At 37.5% G+C, this 18,794-nt stretch overlaps 1 protein-coding gene and 1 long non-coding RNA gene across 2 annotated transcripts in view; both read left to right on the top strand.

The window, feature by feature from the left end:
* The window catches only part of LOC129775142 (uncharacterized), a 31,112-nt gene extending 22,100 nt beyond the window's left edge, over positions 1 to 9,012 (top strand). Inside the window, exon 3 of the long non-coding RNA XR_008742862.1 lies at positions 8,846 to 9,012. This is a non-coding gene — a long non-coding RNA (uncharacterized LOC129775142). The remainder of the gene's footprint in view (positions 1 to 8,845) is intronic.
* Positions 1 to 18,794, top strand: part of LOC129775141 (metallo-beta-lactamase domain-containing protein 1) — a 249,371-nt gene that overhangs the window by 193,591 nt on the left and 36,986 nt on the right. The gene's annotated exons all lie outside the window — the stretch shown is intronic.

Below are 18,794 nucleotides of genomic sequence, written 5' to 3'. Positions count from 1 at the left end.
ATCCGCGAAGCAGCATCGGTGACAATCCAGTCACGAAATTCCGACTTCCGAATCTATCTGCGAAAGTCATCGAATCTTCAGACCTTAGCCTCTGCTCGGCTACAGGTGCTTTCTGGCTGGAGCGAGACTAGAATTAAAATAACTGTTGTTATTGTTGCTATTAGTCGTCGAGCACAAATTACGCAACGCGAGAAGGGGGAGGGAGGGGGGTCGAGGTAGCGTTACTTACTGTATTAGAGATAGGAAATTGCGTTTCGTAAAAGGGGGGAGGGGGCGGTTGGAGTCCAAAGCCGGATTTTTAGCTTTACGTAATTTCTGCATAAGTTCACCCACCTACAGGCTTGAAAAAGGTCATTTAGAAGATTGTCAATGAAGGGCCCTGGGATTGAACGTTCACTTATTAAGAAACTCAAGGTCCCTTTTACACAGCACGATTAACTGAACAGATAGTTAAATCGAATCCATACCAGAGAATGAAGGACGCAGTCATTTCACAAAAAAGCGTGCCTCATCGCTATGTTAGGTGCTCGTTTTCAACCGAATTTTTTGGCTCGATTATAAACAGGATTCGGTTATATACAGTGAAAAGAAATCAAAAACTGTATATAGTCGAGTCCGCGCTGTATTATAATTCATGCAACAATGTATCAGTTCACATTTTTTCTAAACGAATTTTAACTTATTCACGAGCCAAAACGGTGCTACTATGAATGATAGATAACGGTACTCAGTATAAACAAAAATTGTCATCCATGCTTGAGGAAAGGATTAATGGAAAATTCCATGTATTGCAGCACTGTGTAAAGAGCATTGTTCTGCATGTTACGATAAAAAGTGAAAGACGCCAAACTAATTATTATTATGGTACATGCGAAAGATATCACACGAAGAAGCATTATAGCGAATATTCTTAAACATAAACATAAGAAACATTGTTTAGTAAATACTTATCAGAAGTTTAGAAAAAATAGGAGGAATCTTGTTCATCTTCCATAATTTCACAAAGTTGTATATAACTGCTTTTTCAAGTAAAAATGAATGCGACCAGTATGACACAAATTTGGAAATTTTATACGACCCCAAAGGGTTAAGGGTTTTGAAGCGTAATCTTAGCTATAGTATCATTGATTGGCAAATTATGAATTTGACGATGTTGGCGGTATTCACGTAATAATTCGCATTCACTGCGCTTCAGTAGCAAAAAAATAAACAGTGTTAATTATTTATTGTAAAGCAAGTCGATGATGCGGATTTTTGCATCTTTTCGCCTTAAGGTAGGTTTAGAGTTCCCGTGAACGTGAACGCGGACAAACACTTTTTTGTTAATAATTCATCAGTCCATATATAAAACGCGAGAAAAACATCTCGAAACGATAGGAATAAACATTTTCTAGTTGAAAAACGTGTTTAAACGCAATTCATATTGATAAAAGTGGATCAATTCAATATTTCACAACGATTCTGAATTCCCACCGTTTAATCGAGATGTTGATGAACTCACCATAGTTCACCGACTTTGGTGAACGTGAACGTGAATGCAGTGGTGAATATGAACGTCAAAATATTTCCCCGTTCATGTTCACGTTCGAATGTCCCAAGGCATTCTGAAAATTATTTCACCGTGAACTGTAAAAGGATATCTCAAGTTTTCAATGCAAATTTTGATATGGATGCAATTTCATTCAATCGGATCTCTGCGCGGGTTGAAAAACTTCGTTGCTTCGGGTTGATTCGTGAACAACTATATTTTATCCGAATTAATTTATTGAAGATCAATGTTTATTTACTTCACGTTTACTGCCGGACTTTTAATATGAACGTGAACGTGAACAAAATCATTCTATTCACCACGATTTTTTGAGTTGTTTGTTCGCAATGTAGTTCACCGTGAAATGATCGTATTATTTCTACACCTATTCATGTTCACGTTCACGGGAACTCTAAACCACGCTTTAGATTGAACATGAGAAAGCAGTACTACACGCTGCATATGAATGCCACCATGACTTTCATTCAAATTGATTCGAATGCCATATGCATAAAATTGGTGAGTTGGGAAGAAAATATCGAGATCAAGCCATAACTAATATTGGATCGTTATTTTGAAAAATCTGTAAATCTGTATGGAAACTAGAAAAATCTGTAATCTGCATCTACAGATTCTTGGTTTCAAAAAGTCTGAAAAATCTGTATAAATACAGATTATTCTGTAGATATGGTAACCCTGGCTTGCATACCCTACAACCTCAGCACATATATACCATCTTCATGAGTCCGTATAAAGAGGCAGATTTGTATTCATTAGTCACGTTAATCAGAATAACTATTTGCTAGAATAGTTCATCTGGCATCCTCGTTCTCAACGCTGGTCAATTCCTTTCTAGCCAATTCAAGGCATGTTAACATCGAACGCCGAAGTAGTCCTAGTCGAAGCGAAGCTACTGAGAGGAGAGTCGATTTCCATTTTTCATCATCGAAAAATTTCGAGCCCTGGTTGCAATAGTTATTCTATACTAACACATAACGTAAAGATGGTCAATTGAGGATCCTAAGTTTTGAACTCTCAATCGTTCGCTAGTATGCGGACACGCTCCAAATTTGGGTACGAAGATCCCAGTGAAAAGTATTATATACAGTGGTAAGACAGGGGTAGACATGTGACATCCACTCATCTGTTTCTGTTTTGTACCGAAAATGTGATGCGGTAATTATTGTCTACGCGTTAGGCTGCGTTTGAGAAAACAGATCCTCCGTAATTATTTTATTATTTCATCAATTATCGATTTTATCATGAATTGTATAAAAATAGTTCTTCAACTTTTTGCCATTATTCAAGCATGTTCCCCTTAGTCTTATCTCAACACGATGATCCGTCCAGTCGTGATTCTGAACTTTAATACAAACTTTTGTGTGGCCGTAAACTCAATTTCGATCCTTCTAATACACAGGAGTATCATAGAAGCACAAATTAGTGAGTCACTCAGTACATTTATTCGCAAATTTGTTCGACTATAATGCTCATGAACCCCACAGAACTATTGCGAGAGAGTGAAAAAAACGAAACTTTTAAAATGCAACGTTCATCGGACTAGTGAAACTTTAACACAGTCCGTTATCCTCTGGTGAAAAGAGTAGCATTTTTTCGGCACGTTCGAACCAACTTAATTTGTGAGGTATTTTTTCCGCTCCTGGCGAACTACTTCACACGAACGAATCCAGCAGTCGAAAACATTCATATAAACCGCGGCTTGCGTGTTTCATTTTCCGGTAGATTTGCGGTGAATACTTTGTAAAAATTTACAAAACACGGTGGAATTCTCCCGACTGACAGCCTGCCGGCAACTTGCCACATATGTACACAGTCGAACATAATTCGCTTTTGTATTAAATAGTTGGCAACGAGCCGCCTCCGGACCACCATCTCGCTCTCTCCGGTTTTCCGGCGTCCTCGTCGCTGTTATGGCTACAGCTGGTTGTGCCATAAAATCGCCCACCGACGCAATGGACCGGGCATCCAGCATCCGCTGGTTGGTTGGTTGTCCGTATGGTAACACGAGTAGCACATGTTGTTCTCATGGCTGTCGTCATCATCATAGTGGTGTCCTTTTGTGTTACGCTGCTATGTTATATCTGACTATTACAGTTGTAGAATTCAATGGCGGTTTGGTATTTTCCGCCCCACTTACTTCCTGTCAGCTTGCGTAATATTAATTAAACAGCTCAAACCAGGATGTTTCGGGGAGCAACCAATTCCCCTTTGGACTTTGGCGTTGAATACGCCGTTGCCCAGGTAGCGCCGGTGATGGGATTTCTCTCGGTCGAACGGTTTCGGTCGGGCAATGATGAAGCCTGTTTGTGCTGATTCTGATGCTGATGATGCCTCGGTGAGCAGAATGTGGTGGGACGGGGGGAGGGGTAAACGACAAAACGCGTTATCTCGGCATTTTGTGTCATGTCGTTTGTTATTCGTTTTTGCATGTGTGTTCATAATTTTGCTCGCCATTGCAATAAACCACCCATTAAAGGCGCACTCTCTGCTAATCGATATTTTCACCGCAAACTTAACCCACCGTTTGGCGCCCGGAGCCAGCCAGGAACATCCAGCTCGAGTCAGAATGGGGGCTCTGCGATGCCTGCTTGGGTCAGCGTAAAAAATATACGACGGAAGTTGCAGAAATATCAGTTTGTGCAGTTTCAGAGTACCTCTGCAAATGGTGCAAGAGTGAGACACACCCAGAGAGAGAGATATATGGAATGTGGGATATAAACGGTGTGCTTTTTTGCCAACGACGACTATACACGTTACTTTATGGCAGCTGCTTTACAGCTTGAAGGGAAGTGCATCCTTGTACTCATAGCGCTGCGAACAAAGTAGAACCGGTAGAGGTATAGTTTTCCGATGGCGACGGGATTCTGTTGATGGTCTCAGCATGGACTGGACAACGAAAATAAACAGCTCGTTATGGTGTGTGATATTTCTGCTTTCTAGACGACGACGACGAGGACGACGAACACCGCGCTCAATGAGCCATAATCGTATATATGTTTCTTGAACGTTGGCCATAAATCAACGGTTTCATTTTTCCCTAAATTGGCCAGTTGCTTGCAATAAGTCATTGTCACAGAGACTCGGTGCTTTCGGTTTGATGCTAGAAGCTTCGCACTAACGAATAAAAATGAACCGTCACATTGAGACACGGTGAAAATAACTATCTATTGGTAGGGATTAAAGGTGCTCGAGAAAGTTTATGTTATCACACTCTTTGATATGAATGGAAAGTATTTTTTGCTGTGAAGTTTTTTTTTATTTTTTTTACGTTGCTCCACAATCATGGGATGCTCCACGAAAAAACCTTATTGTAGAATCAATTATTATTCTTTCACTAGATAGCTAATAATGAAATTAGTTACACATTCTGACTCATAAACTTATGTTCTATTACTTGAAATGATGATTTTCTGCATATATGATAAATCAATGAAAACAACAAAAATGATAGCGAAAATGTCTTTCACAGTAACGATTGACAGTATCTAATACGGTGACAGGCGTTGATCAAGGTCTAAGTTTTACGAGATAAAAACTTACTGTACACAGCGTTTCACAACTATAGAACCACTCATTTTTTCCGAGTTGCCAGAGATATGAGAGAAGTCGGATGAATTGAAGTGTATAGTGTAGGATATAACAACTATCTTCATTTAAAAGACTGGTCATTTGAACTTTATTATTGTGTTCAGGCACGAAACATTAAAAAATATAAATTCCAGTGTTTCATAACTATAGAACCATATGGAAAAACTCTCACTCCTTTACAAAATTAACGTCAATTTCACATGAATTACAATAAGTTTATAATTCGTAGGTCATCTTTAGTTCTCAATCTCTTCAAATAACTCATTCGGGGTGGTTTTGACCAAGCTACGCCATGTTGTAGTGTGTATCTCATTCTACGCAGAGGATACTGCTCGATTAAGTTCTTCAAATCACTCATACTGCTTGTAAGCTGCATCTACTATTCGTACAATCACTCCTCATAAGCTCTTGATAGGGGTTTGATCTGGTAAACAATCTGACCAGTCCAGAATCTGAAGCCCCTATTCAATAAACCATGCCTTTACTTTCCGGATTTTATTAATTGATGCGAAATTACCCAAATATCACATTGTTATTGATGTAAAAATAGCAGTAAATGATTCTGAAGTGCTTCTTTGCACTTCTGACTGTTCATTCGTGTGGAGTGGTTCTATAGTTGTGAAACGCAGTGTAGTACTGTTTTCGTACATTTTTTATGCAAGGTAATTGATTGTTGAAATTGAAAATAGATTCACATTTTGATTTTTGGAAAAATGTGAATCTATTTTATTGATAAAATAGAAAAAAATAGAAAAAACTTCATCGTTTTGAAATTTCAACGAAAAAAAAATCCCGAATTCGAACTGAATCCATATCTAATATTTGCAAATGCAATTTGCGACCACTGTCACTCGCGAGAACTGCCAAACTCTCAAGCTGGTGTAAATCAAGACGCTTAACATACTGCCAGGTGGGTCAAAATGTGAAAACCACTATACAGCCATTCATTTAAAGGATGACATTAACACACTTCTATAATAAAAAATAATGAATGAAAATTTACTTACTTTTATTTCGAATATGTATTCTATCCAATACAGTATTGCGTAATATTGAACTGGAATTGGGTTTGATGATGATTTTATATATTTTATATTTTATATTTTATGGCGAGTTTTTGTAAATGTTGTGTGTTGTGAAATATATAGCCTAATGGTTAAGAGAGCGTCGTGTTTTAAGTAATCGAATAACTTAAGAATCTCCATTCAAATTTTAAGATTGAAAAACTGCTTTAAATTTTAAATTTTAAACTTTAAATTTTCGCGAATTTCACAATTGTTTCGAGTTAAATATGATTAGCGAATGGGCGCACCTTGTTACATAGATCTGCCTTGAGCTCACCGATAGTTTGGCAATGACAGCTAAATTTGCGAACACATCTTGACTCGCCGATCATATCCTCTTAGCCGGGGCCTGGTTGTTCGTCAACGTTTAGCATATCGTATGAGTTGATACAAGGAGGACGTGTACAGGGATGCCAGGTTTGAAGACATGTCTTCATTTTGAAGACATTTGACTTACTGTGAAGACATTTGATTTTGTGAAGACATTTTGAAGACATTATGAAATATGTGAAAACATTTCAGTATGATAGCGTATGTGAATTTTTGAGAGATATTATTTCCATAAAATTCTAACTATTGGTCGAAAACATCGTCAAAAGAAGTAAGGCTTTTGTCTCAGTGTAATTCGTTCGCTTTTTTTCATCAGTGTCACTTGTTTACTTTTGTTCTTAGTAATCGACGGAGACTTTTGTCTCGGGTTTTTTAGTTTTCAACTAACAATAATCGCATTTCGGATAAACCTCACTGGCTATGACATCGCCACTGCGCGAACTAGTCTCGAGGTCATTCCCTCGCTTTTTTCAAACTTTTCCAAGCAGAAAATCCACAAGTGTATAGAATGAATTCAACAACAAAGCGACTTTTACTTCATATTCTGGAGAATTTCAAGCGGTCTGAATACATATTGTCTCTAGAAGACATTAGTTCGTTTGCACTAGAAAATTTGTTACACTGTATTTTTATTATTTTGGACCTATATTCTACAATAGATTTACCTAGATCTTACAAACAACCAGTTCACAAAACGAAGATTTTCCGGTGACAAACCGTTCCAATAATCAGTTTTATGGATATGGTTTGAGTTACAACCAAAACTTCAAAGCTGAAATAAACAAATTGAGTTATCATAGTTCCGTTTTTGTGGAAAAACTGGGACGATATTCATTTAATCAACGGTAATCAATCAAGCTAATTATAATTTCTAGACTCATGAAAGTTGTGAAATATATTATTTGTTCACATTTATTGAAATAAACTTCAAAACCTCAAGGCAAGTTTAGGAAAATTATATAGCGAATTGCCAATTAAGGGAGTATTCTAGTGTAAAGACACGAATTTCGGACGTTTCTCAGAGCTCCGTAAAAATAAAAGAAAGAATATTTTTACTATCCATTACATTATTACTTGTTCGTCTATCTTTTAACAAAAAAACAAAAATTGTGCGGAGCAAAAATATTTATAACGAGAATAGTTTTGAGCTGATGAAGTGAGAGCGTTAAAAAAATCGTGCCATGGCGTATACGATTCCAGCCCTTTTGATTATCTGAAACAAAAAAAAAATCGCACAAATTCTGAATCAGTGAAGATGCCGCTATCCTCGATACCTCGTACAAGTCAAAAACATCTTTTTTGACAAAACGGCGGCCATTTTGACAAAACAAAATGCGATTGAAAACGTTTTTTCTTAATAAAATAATAAATATTGAAATTTAAAAAATATTATTTTTAGAGGTTCATGCGATAGAGAGATGCCTGTAGATTGCATCCATATAAATTCGACATGAATCGGTTCATTAGAACTTGAGAAATCGTGTACACCAGTTTAAAAAAAACTAGTTTCGAGAAAAACGTGTTTGAAGTTCATTGTTATGGCCGTACCAGGTTAGATACTGCATCACCAAAAATGGCTCTAACTCGGTAAATAATTGGGTTTTTAATAAGGTTTTTCTAGGGTATATTCATGAATGCCTAGGCTACAGAAATATGAAGAAAAAATTGTTTGCATTTTTTCAAATTTCAAGACTAGAATACTCCCTTGATATAAACATCGAATAAGCTATGAAACTTTGTCCAAAAGTAAGCTATGAATTTTAGTTCCCTTCGATATGATTGTGAAGACCAGTCTTCCATGTTTCACAAAAAACACTGCGTCCGGAATAAATATGTCCACGCTGCTGTTCACAGTTTTGTGTTTGAGTACAAACATGATTTTTTCGTACCTATGTTAGAAAATGTGACATGTTTGTATTCGTGGTATGTTTGGACATACGATGTTTAATCCCAATGTTTCACATGATGTTCGAGCATGGTGTACAGTTTCTCTTGCATTTTCACCTCAAGCACCGGCAGTGCGTAGAGTAAAAGAAACGAATCGGACACCACACCACCACCACTCAACGCGTGGTGTGTTGGTATGTTGACATGGAAAAAATGCTTTCCTTTCATGACAATGGGTGCTTCATCAAAAATATTGGACAAAAAAATAAACCTCCTTTTCTGTTCTGAACAAAATAAACATCGATTGATATGAGAGTTTTTCACATTTGATATCATTATTTAGTGCACGCATCAATTTATATATTGAATTCATGTAACATTCGCTATTATTAGCTATTTGAACAAGTACTAAAATTGAATTATTCAGCAGTGACATGTTAGGTGTGACGCTAACCACTCGACCACGGGAGCAACAATTTTGGCTGGATCTTTGAATACAAATGGCCAATACTGCTTGTTCGCGACGATCGCGACCCGAGCTATTAAACGAGCGGAGAAGAGGAGAAGAAAGGATGATGCACATAGCATATGTAGTGCAGTGTAAGTGTAGCTTTTAGTTTTTTCCTTCATTCAGTTTGTGATAACATCGATAAATTTTAAGTGTGTTTTAGCCGCTGAAATTTCTCTGCTGGTTCTGCTGTGTGCCGCTGAAGGTTGCATCTAAAACTAATTTTGGGTATTTATTTTTTTGGTCAGAATTTGTACGACGTCGCCCGCTATGCAGTCGGCTCCCCAGACTTTAATTGCCAACATGCACGCAAAAAAAATAGAAAGCTTCTTTCTATTCAGAGAATGTTTTCTTTGAACGAAACCAAGGATTATTTAATCAGACTTGCAAAATGTGCATGAACGATCTATAAACTTTTACTTAGTCGCGGCAATACATACACACACTATTTACAGATACACGGGCCGAAGGTTGTGCAGTCCACTGATGATTCAACAAGAGTCAAAGGTTGTACCGCTCATGACAACTCTACACGAGCTGATGATTGCGCCGGCTAGTGATCATTCTATCCTGGATTCCTCGAATCGAAAAAGACGCACCACGCTAGATATGGGGTGCAGACTAGGGGGTCGTTGCTGATTAACGGTCAGCTGCATCCCAATAGGAAGTATCCCATGTCGGGCACACGTACAGAGCACTGAGGACTGCAACATCCCAATTATGAGAACACTTGTAATACTAACCTCGAGCCAACCGCGAGTAATCGGTTACATATTACTAACATAGTTGTAAGCAAACATTGTCAATATATTGAACTCCCGGCCCCGTTAGGCTGACGCCATATGAGCCTTAATAAAAATATATATTTTGGTGCATGAACTTATAGCCTCTTAGTTCGTGCAATTTTTGAAATGCGAACTAAATTTCAAGTTCGTTTCTGTGAAAAAGTATTCTACGAAGAAATGTTTTGGGATGAATAATTTCTTTCCGTGTATGAAAAGAAACGAAACGAAAGTAATGAATACTGCGACATCGGGTGATAAGTTTGTACATGATGCTCTTGAATTATAAACATCGTGTTTGTTTTCACATGTCTATGTTTGTGTATCATTGTTCGTGTTGGGGATAGACACTCAACACTAGCGAGTATCATGTTCGAATTCAAACAAAAACATGGAATTTTCACATCGCGTGGACATGTGTAAGTGTTTTTCGGAAGACTGGTGAAGACATTTGTTCGTACCATGTGAAGACATTCAAAGACATTTTTTCGTACCATGTGAAAACATTCGAAAATATAACCTGGCATCCCTGGACGTGTATTACTTTTTTACACCGGCGCGAGTATAGGAGTAACTTTTTTGGACAAGTGGCGTTTTTCCTATTTTAGGGTATTTGTCTAGGAAATGTATACATTAATGTCAGTGGCATGAAATATTTATTAAATATAATGCATAATATCGTTACCGGACTCTTTTTATTTGATTTTAGTCCTTTATGTCATCGGATTGAACGGATATATATATCGTTCGTCGTTAGATTCATACGTGCAAAAGTAAAATACAAATGTTTGACTTAGTTGTTCACTAAATACAATGGTCACACATATACACACTTGTGAAAGAATTGAAAGAATGAGCTGATCAATATCGATGAGAAAACAAGTCGCAGGAAGTTCCTAGAAATCCTTTCATATCATCTTTCCTTTCCTCCCCATAAAAAAACAGACATTAAGTTTTTGTTAACCAAGAACACAGAAACATGGAATATTATAAATATGAAAACTTGAAATTAAAGAACCTTTATCATCTGGTAACTATCTAGAACAGAGGTGACCAGATATAGACATGGTGCGGGCCGCATTTTTTGCTCACTACTTTCCTTCTTTTTTTCTCACTACTTCTACTACTACTACTTTTCATCATGTAAAATATACTTATTTAACCGGTACTTTTATTGACTCACTTTTTATTTTAAATTATAAAGCATTCAATTCTATACCTGTATAATTCATAATTCGAGAACAAAATGAGATAAAAACCCAAAACTTTTTCTGAAGGTATAAAAGTATCCAGAATTAACACTTTTGGGAGAATTATTCGAACATCTCTTCTTCACGCAGGTTCACCATGGAGTTTTTTTGCATCGTGCCAAACGTATTCGCTTCAATCTGGGCGCCAATAAATGACTCACACATCGATGTACGCACCAATTGATTTATCCAATTCATTTCGTCTGATGAACGACATGGATAACATTATGCAGTCGTACCGACCTCGGTCGTCCCTTTTTGGGCATATCGCCCACAACAGCTGTTTCTTTGTATTGTTGTAGTGTACGGAACACGAATCGTTCATTGATAGAAAACGGTTTGAGCAGCTCGTAGATCTGTTTTGACATTTTCCCGCACTTAAATAGCGTGACAGTTGCCACACGCTTCTCGTCCAGATTGAACTTTATCGTTGCTAGGAAACCGAACAAATACTGAAGAGACCGTGAAACTTGGTGAGAGTGAAGGGGGACATCGAACTACACGACTGCAGTGTTACTACCACTTTTCTTCGCTCCATATTTCTCTGCTGAGATAAGTCGCGATTTCACTGTAAGAATTATGACTACACTTAATAATGTGAATACGGTATCATTATTAAATTGGACGTTCTTTTGATCATCAAAAAGTTTCTATAATATTTTTTGTTGGTTTCAATAGAGAAAATCTTCAAATACAGACATACTCCAACACCGTTTCAATTTCACTCGAACTACATTTCTTGAGCCATTTTATCTAAAAAAGCTTGAATGTGAGAGATAGCGATGCGAAGCGTGTTTTCCAAATGACTGTCCATTATTTTGTTCCTTGACTCTGAATTCACTTCTTCCATAACTGAAACAATTGCTCACAAATATTTGTGGATTCAAACATTGAAGTAATAAAATAAGCATGTTTTATTAGTTATGAAAATCGCGCTTCTGAAACATATCTGGAGTAGAAATCCAAGACATCATAGTTTTCAAAATTGGCACGCAACTCTAAATCGCACTAAGTTTCAATGAGTCTCATAATCGAAACTGAATGGGATAGAGACAATTGGAGAATTCTTTCATTTGTTTGCAGTACCATAATCTGTGAGAAAAATCAGTATTAATCGACTGGAGTGCATCAACATTTTTCCTAGTTATCGACATTTGAGAAATTTTCAATGTTAAAAAATGGTTAAAATGAAAATTTCCCATTTGTTGTTTGAACTTACGTTTGTTTTCGAGCGTGAAAAAAAGAAAAAAAAGAAAAGAAGCTTGGAACTCACGATGATCCAATGCATGCGAGTTGATTGATGATTTGGACGATATCTTCAAGACATCCTCGAATCCTACATTCATAGGAAAAATGTAAGCTAATTCCTCGATAACTGCGAAATCCTTCTCTCATCTATCACCACTGAATAAAATACATATTCAAAAATAAAAAATTTCGTTTCTAGCTCAAAATAAATTTGTCCATTTGACGTATGTTTCGACTCATATTTTCGTTTCAGAATGTACCTTCAAAACAGTTTATACGTTGTCAGTTACTCGGTTGCGAGTAAACACCAAACGATTCGAAGAATAACGAACGTACCCATTCCACGAAATTTGACATTTGATTTGTATGTACGGAGCTACTCGCAACCGAGCTACTTCAAATTTTTTGTCTACTCGCCCGTTTACCCCATTTGTATGTATTTGTATGTATGTATCAAATGTCATATTTCATAGTATGGGTACGTTCGTAATTCTTCGGATCGTTTGACGTTTACTCGCAACCGAGTAACTGATAACGTCTAAACCAGGCGTTACTTGCACGACTTCATGCGAGTGTGAGCAGAACAGAACCAAAATCATGAAAAATCCTTTGAGTACTAACGAGAATAATTGTCAGAAGGTAAAATTCCAGAAAATGATCAGCTTGGATACACACGATTAACAAGAATTACTCACAAAGTTATTTTTATTCAATTGTATGAAAGAATTTTCATTTATATTCTTAATTTCGCTCATATGATTTTTTTTCAAATCAGGCTGCGGGCTGCATGATCAACGTTGGAGGGCCGCACGTTGGCCTCCACTGATCTAGTAGGTATTCTTCTCTTCGAAAAAGACCTAAAAACACGCTACAACTGCATGAAATTTAGAAAATATGTTTGTCTCGAGCATGCAGTTATGGTATGTTCTGATTCTCACACCAATGAAACCACAATCGAATAATACGTTTTTATGTTGTTTTATAGATAAAGGGCTATAACTTTCATGAATTATACTCAGTTGCTTATAACAGGAAAAAAGTCGAATTTCGTTATTTGTTTTGGAGTATCAAAAATTACTCTGTTTTGAGAAGGCTGAATTAGATGACTAATAAAACTGAATGAAGATGATGAAAACATATTTTCTGGAGTTTTTTCATTCAATTATACCCTCTTCTTCAAATAAATACCAATAAAGCCTAAAATAATAACAATAACAATATTACAGAGAATTTCACGCCGTGCGTGAGTATACGTGTTATGATTTTGCACGCGAGTACAGGAGGGCTAAAAATACGGTCAGTCCAGTAGCGGGATGTTTCTCGCAGCAAACCCAACCTTAGACTGTTTGAAGACGTGAGTAGATGCACTGTTTTGCTGGAAAATTATGTCCTCAGTAGTGTCGTTTTTAATGTGACCGATTAAAAAGTCTTCCGGAAGCTCCAAATACATTCCGAAATTTATTCGGGTTAAAAAATGAAACAAATCGGAAGTTTGTAATGAATAAACACAAAAATATGTTGCTTTATGATAGAGAAAACATATTTGAAATGAAGAAGGTAATTTTCTTTCTTTTTTTCTCTCTTTCTGAGAGTGTTTATTCAAACTATTCCCATTTTCGCTTCGAAGCGCTTATAACGGAACAAGATACTATATGCCTTAGACTAACAGAACCTAATGACGAATTTCATGCCAGCTCGACTGGTCATTGGCTGCACCATATCAAATATTGGTGAAATGTTGTGGATGTAATGACATGAGTCCTTTAAGCAATTCTGCATACTTGAAATATTCAAAAATGAATTATACTACTTTTTGAAAATGTCCAAAAAAAATCGGTCAAAGGATGAAATATAGGAAATTGTGTTGAAGGTTTAGGGTTTCCCCTCTATGACTTAATGCTCACGCACACTCATTCACACCGCGCTCACCTGCGTCATCTGTCGACCAAAATCGCGTTCGTTGTCCTGGGAAATTCCGTCGCTCGATCCCGGCGTGCTGGGGAGAGCTCGTCGCTCAATCCCACTTCCCTGGGGGAGAGCTCGTCGCTCAATCCCGGTGTCCTGGGAGTGTTTGCTAGCGGTCCACGGACCTTTCGGGACCACCAAGTAAATGTCGGACACCACGCTCGTGGCCTCGACGCCGTGAGTGCAAAATGCCAACCTTGCCACACAAATCACACCTACTGATTGCGGAAATTGTGCCCCAAATTCCCTTTGGGCCACACAAATCAGTTCTAATGCCCTCCGGGTCACGTACAAATGCCCTCGGGCTCACAAAATGGCCATTTTTCTTGGCCTGCCTCGTGCTACGAGGCAAAAGTAAACGGGCTTACTGCACCGCGAATAGCCGACCGTACGGCACGAAAATCACTTCCCGAATGCCTTTCCTCTTTTCAGCGCTTGACAGTTGATTTTTCTCTTTTTCGCTGAGCGGTTGGTAGTTTCGCCGTTGAGATGGACGTGAAGCGCCGCGTTGCGTGTGCTGTCAGTCGGGCCTTCTCATAGAGACCCTTATTTTAGCGACGCCCAAACGTTACAATTGTTTTAATTTTCATAGAAAAAATATACCATTTTTTTTTTAAATAAATTTCGTGGGGGGGGGGGGTGCTGTTGTACAAGAGGAATACAAATTCCTACATAACTCGAGAATTAATCAAGTAAATGGGGCCAAATTTGACATATGGAGGTGCAAGGGGACAAGAAATGTTTCTATAGTGGTTTGTCACTCATCCCCCGCTCTCTACGGGGGCTAACATACAAATGAAACACAAACTTCTGCATAACTCGATAACTAGTCAAGCAAATAGAACCGAATTGTTACTGTTTTGTTATTTAGGCTCTAGGTTTAAATATAACGCTTCTAAATATATCTATATATGTAAGGGTGCGCATACACTGTTTGACCGAAGCCAAATATTCTCTTTTTGACAGATAAAATTTGGTCAACGTGTACTGATCAAATATATTCTACACAAAACACGACAAGCAAATATTCAATTATTGGATGTCTAAAATATTTTTTCAGTTTGTTCTTCGAACCTGTCGGTACATGGTTAGGTTACCTTGAATATTTCAGCGGATTTTTTCCATGTTCGGTGTTTGAAATTGTTTACCACTGTTGAAAATTGAAGAGTGGCAAACAAAATAGTGTTTGTACAAATATCAAATCAAACCTTATCTGTCAAAAAATATCAAATATTTGACCTCCGGGCATACAGTGTACGGCCACCTTAAGCCAATAAAATAATTCATAACTACTCACACACAACACATACACCTACCTTATGGAAGCTGCAATCCTTGATGCGTAAGTCGACGAACATGAAAAAAAGAATATAGTAGGCGATGCGAGGAGAGAAGAATTTGGAATAATCTAGAATGTGCCACTTGGCAAGAGTCATAGAAAAAATCTGCCATTTTCCTGGCTGACCTCAGTGCTGAAAACATGTACTATAACCATCAAGATCATTCAGTTTGATAGTGACAGAATTACAGAAATCGATCATCAAAAAAAGATTGAAGGAATCAGGATCCGTTAACTTTCCAGTTAAGAAAGCCGTTGAAAGTGTGCTCATTTCATGGCACAGCATCCAATTAAGCCCAGTGAGCTTAAGTCTCTGTAACCGTGAAGCCACTACAGGATAAACCAGCCCTTCGAGTGGATCAGTACCAGCACAGCCACGAGATCCCTTTTGATCCCGCTAGAGAACGCATCAGAATCAGCAGCAGCCGGCCGGCCATCACACCACACTTCCACATATAGACATTGTAACTTAGGTAACAATAAAATAGAAAAATTATATACTTACCTGTTTTGCATTGTATGACCCTGCGTCTGACCCTGCGAGAGTAATAGAATTTAGCATGTGGAGATTCTAAGCGGAACTATTTCTTGGGTGGTTCAACACTCTTCCCCCCCTCTCTAAAGGGGGTTGGGCTGCAAAACTCGTGAACTTATCAAGTAATTGGAACCAAATTTGACATGTGAAGGTTTAACCCTTTGCGGTCGTATTAAATTTGAACATGGGTATCGTACTGGTCCCAATTATGTTTACCTGAAAGAGCAGTGATGTATAACTTTGTAAGATTATATGCAGTATATTCATAACTTGTGAGATTATGAAAGATGAACATGAGTACTTTTTTTTGTGAACTTTAGATAAGTATTTACTAAACATGTGTTCCAATGTGTTACTTTCATATAAAAAATATGGGTAAAAAATTTCTTCGTGTGATTATATATCAGTACTCAGTATAAACAAAAGTTGTTACCCATGCTTGAGGAAAGGCTTAATGCAAAATTTCAAGCATTGCGGCAATGTGTAGATGTAAATAGCATTGGTCTGTATTTCAAACAGAAATATTAAAGCGGAAAACACTAAACTAATAATTTTTGTGATATATGCGGAAACCAAGGCTGCATTTTAGGGACTGTTTCGAAAAATAAACAGTCCCTGCATTTTAGGGACTGTTTCGAAAAATTAACAGTCCCTAAAATGTAGCCTTGGTTTTCGCATACATCACAAAAACAATTAATTTTGTGTTTTCCGCCTTTAATATTTTTGTTTGAAATACAGAACAATGCTCTTTACATCTACTTTTGTTTATACTGAGCACTGATATATAATTCATAAAAGCACCGTTTTGATTCGTAAACAAGTTCACTAGACATTAAAATTCGTTTATAAAAATCGTGAACTGATAAATTGTTGCCTAAAGTATAAGATTAGTATAGTTTCTTGCTGCATAACTCGAGAACTAATCTAGCAAATGGAGCCAATCTTGGCATGTGAGGGTTTTTGGGTACGAGAAATGTTTCTTTGATGGTTTGGCATACCTCACTTCTCTGAAGGGAGGAGGTGGTACCAAACAAACAAAATACAAGTTATCGCATAACTTATTAGAGCAATTGGAACAGAAACTGGAATGTGAGGACTTACAGTCCTCACTCGGAAAATAAGCGATAAGCGTTTTTGGTTCATTCCATGTTTGGGTCAGATTTTCGTGAAAATTGATAGTTTTGTACTCTATCGCAAAACATTTGACCCGTATTTTTTATTTTTTCAGTAGGGTTACCATTATAGGGTTGTCCGAAAAATCCTTTTTTTCCTCTTTTTCCAAAAATGACTTTATAACTTTTGAACTACTAGACCGATTCAGATGATCGACATATCAAATTAAAACCAATCACCTGATATTTTTTGAAAAAAATCTTATACCTGCAGAAAATTCGAACTCTGCTCTCGTTATTATTGATTGTATTCCTTTTTTTATTGTTTTCGTGGTTTCGGGACCAAAGGCGCTATATTTTTTTATATTTTTTTCTGGAAAGCTGAGAAATTTTCACATAACATATATCGAAACCAGAGAGGCGTTTTTTTCGTTTTTATGTTATCATTTTTCAAAGTTAACCGATGGTTCGAAAAATCATTTTTTTCCTCTTTTTTTCCACCACAGATATTCATAACTTTTGATCGGGGCAAGTTATTTTCGAAGCTAATAAATGTGATTGAATTTTATTCATACAGCTCTCACTTCCACTTCAGTCATTTTCGGTGGATTAATTTCAGTGTATCGGGGTGAAGTGGAAACGAAATATTCTCTACGCATACAGTAACATTGATACTTTTGTTTCGTTCCTTCCCTTTTTCGTTCTCTTACAAGTATAAAAGCAAAAGCTTTCACTGACGATTAAAACTGCTTGAACGGGTTATATTTATTTTCATTTCGCATGTTAGAGGATGCTTGCTGCTTTCAAACGTAAGTTTTATTTTACCAAAATGGATCGTCGCGGACCGTGTTCAAAATTCTTCAATCACTTGTAAATAACATGTTTCTCTGTTATTTGGAATACATGTTTGTTACAGAAAATATAATAAAATGAAAGACGGCACAGATCGGACTATTCCTTTCTCGAGTTTTAGGGGGCAAGGAATATTTCTATGATTTCTACCCTCTCTAAGGGTGAAAGGAATAGTCCGATTTGAGCTGTCTTTATTTTATTATATTTCCTGTATCAAACATGTATTCCATATTACGAAGAAGCATGTTATTTGCAAGTACAATGGATTCATTTTTATGCGTTTTTTGCTTGATATTTTTTACGCTATTCGCTTAAAAGTACGCTATTTTTTTATGCGATTTGCTTGAAATTACGCGATTTTTTTACACGATTTGCTCGAAATTACGCGATTTTCGACTAGGTCTGCGCTTTCAACGTGCCCACGCAGAATTGCGAGCGCACGCACAAACGCATACACAACGCCGGAAGCACGCGCACGCACATACCAAATGCGTGCACAAACACGCACACACACGCGCAAACATGCACAAACATCTGCACAAAAACGCGAGCGCACACAAACATACAAATGGACGCACAGGTGCGCAAAAACGCGCATACACAAGCACATACACGCGCACAAACGTGCACACGCACAGACGCACGCACGGAAAGAAACGAGCACGCACGTGCACACACGCACACAAATACGTGCACACGTACGCACACCCACACATGCCCACGCACAAAAAAACGCGCACACCTGCACGCAAGCAAGAAAAAAACACGCGCAAACGAACGTACAC

The sequence above is a fragment of the Toxorhynchites rutilus genome, chromosome 3 (assembly GCF_029784135.1).
Source record: "Toxorhynchites rutilus septentrionalis strain SRP chromosome 3, ASM2978413v1, whole genome shotgun sequence".
NCBI lineage: Eukaryota > Metazoa > Arthropoda > Insecta > Diptera > Culicidae > Toxorhynchites > Toxorhynchites rutilus.
This window is presented reverse-complemented; position numbering and strand designations above follow the sequence as displayed.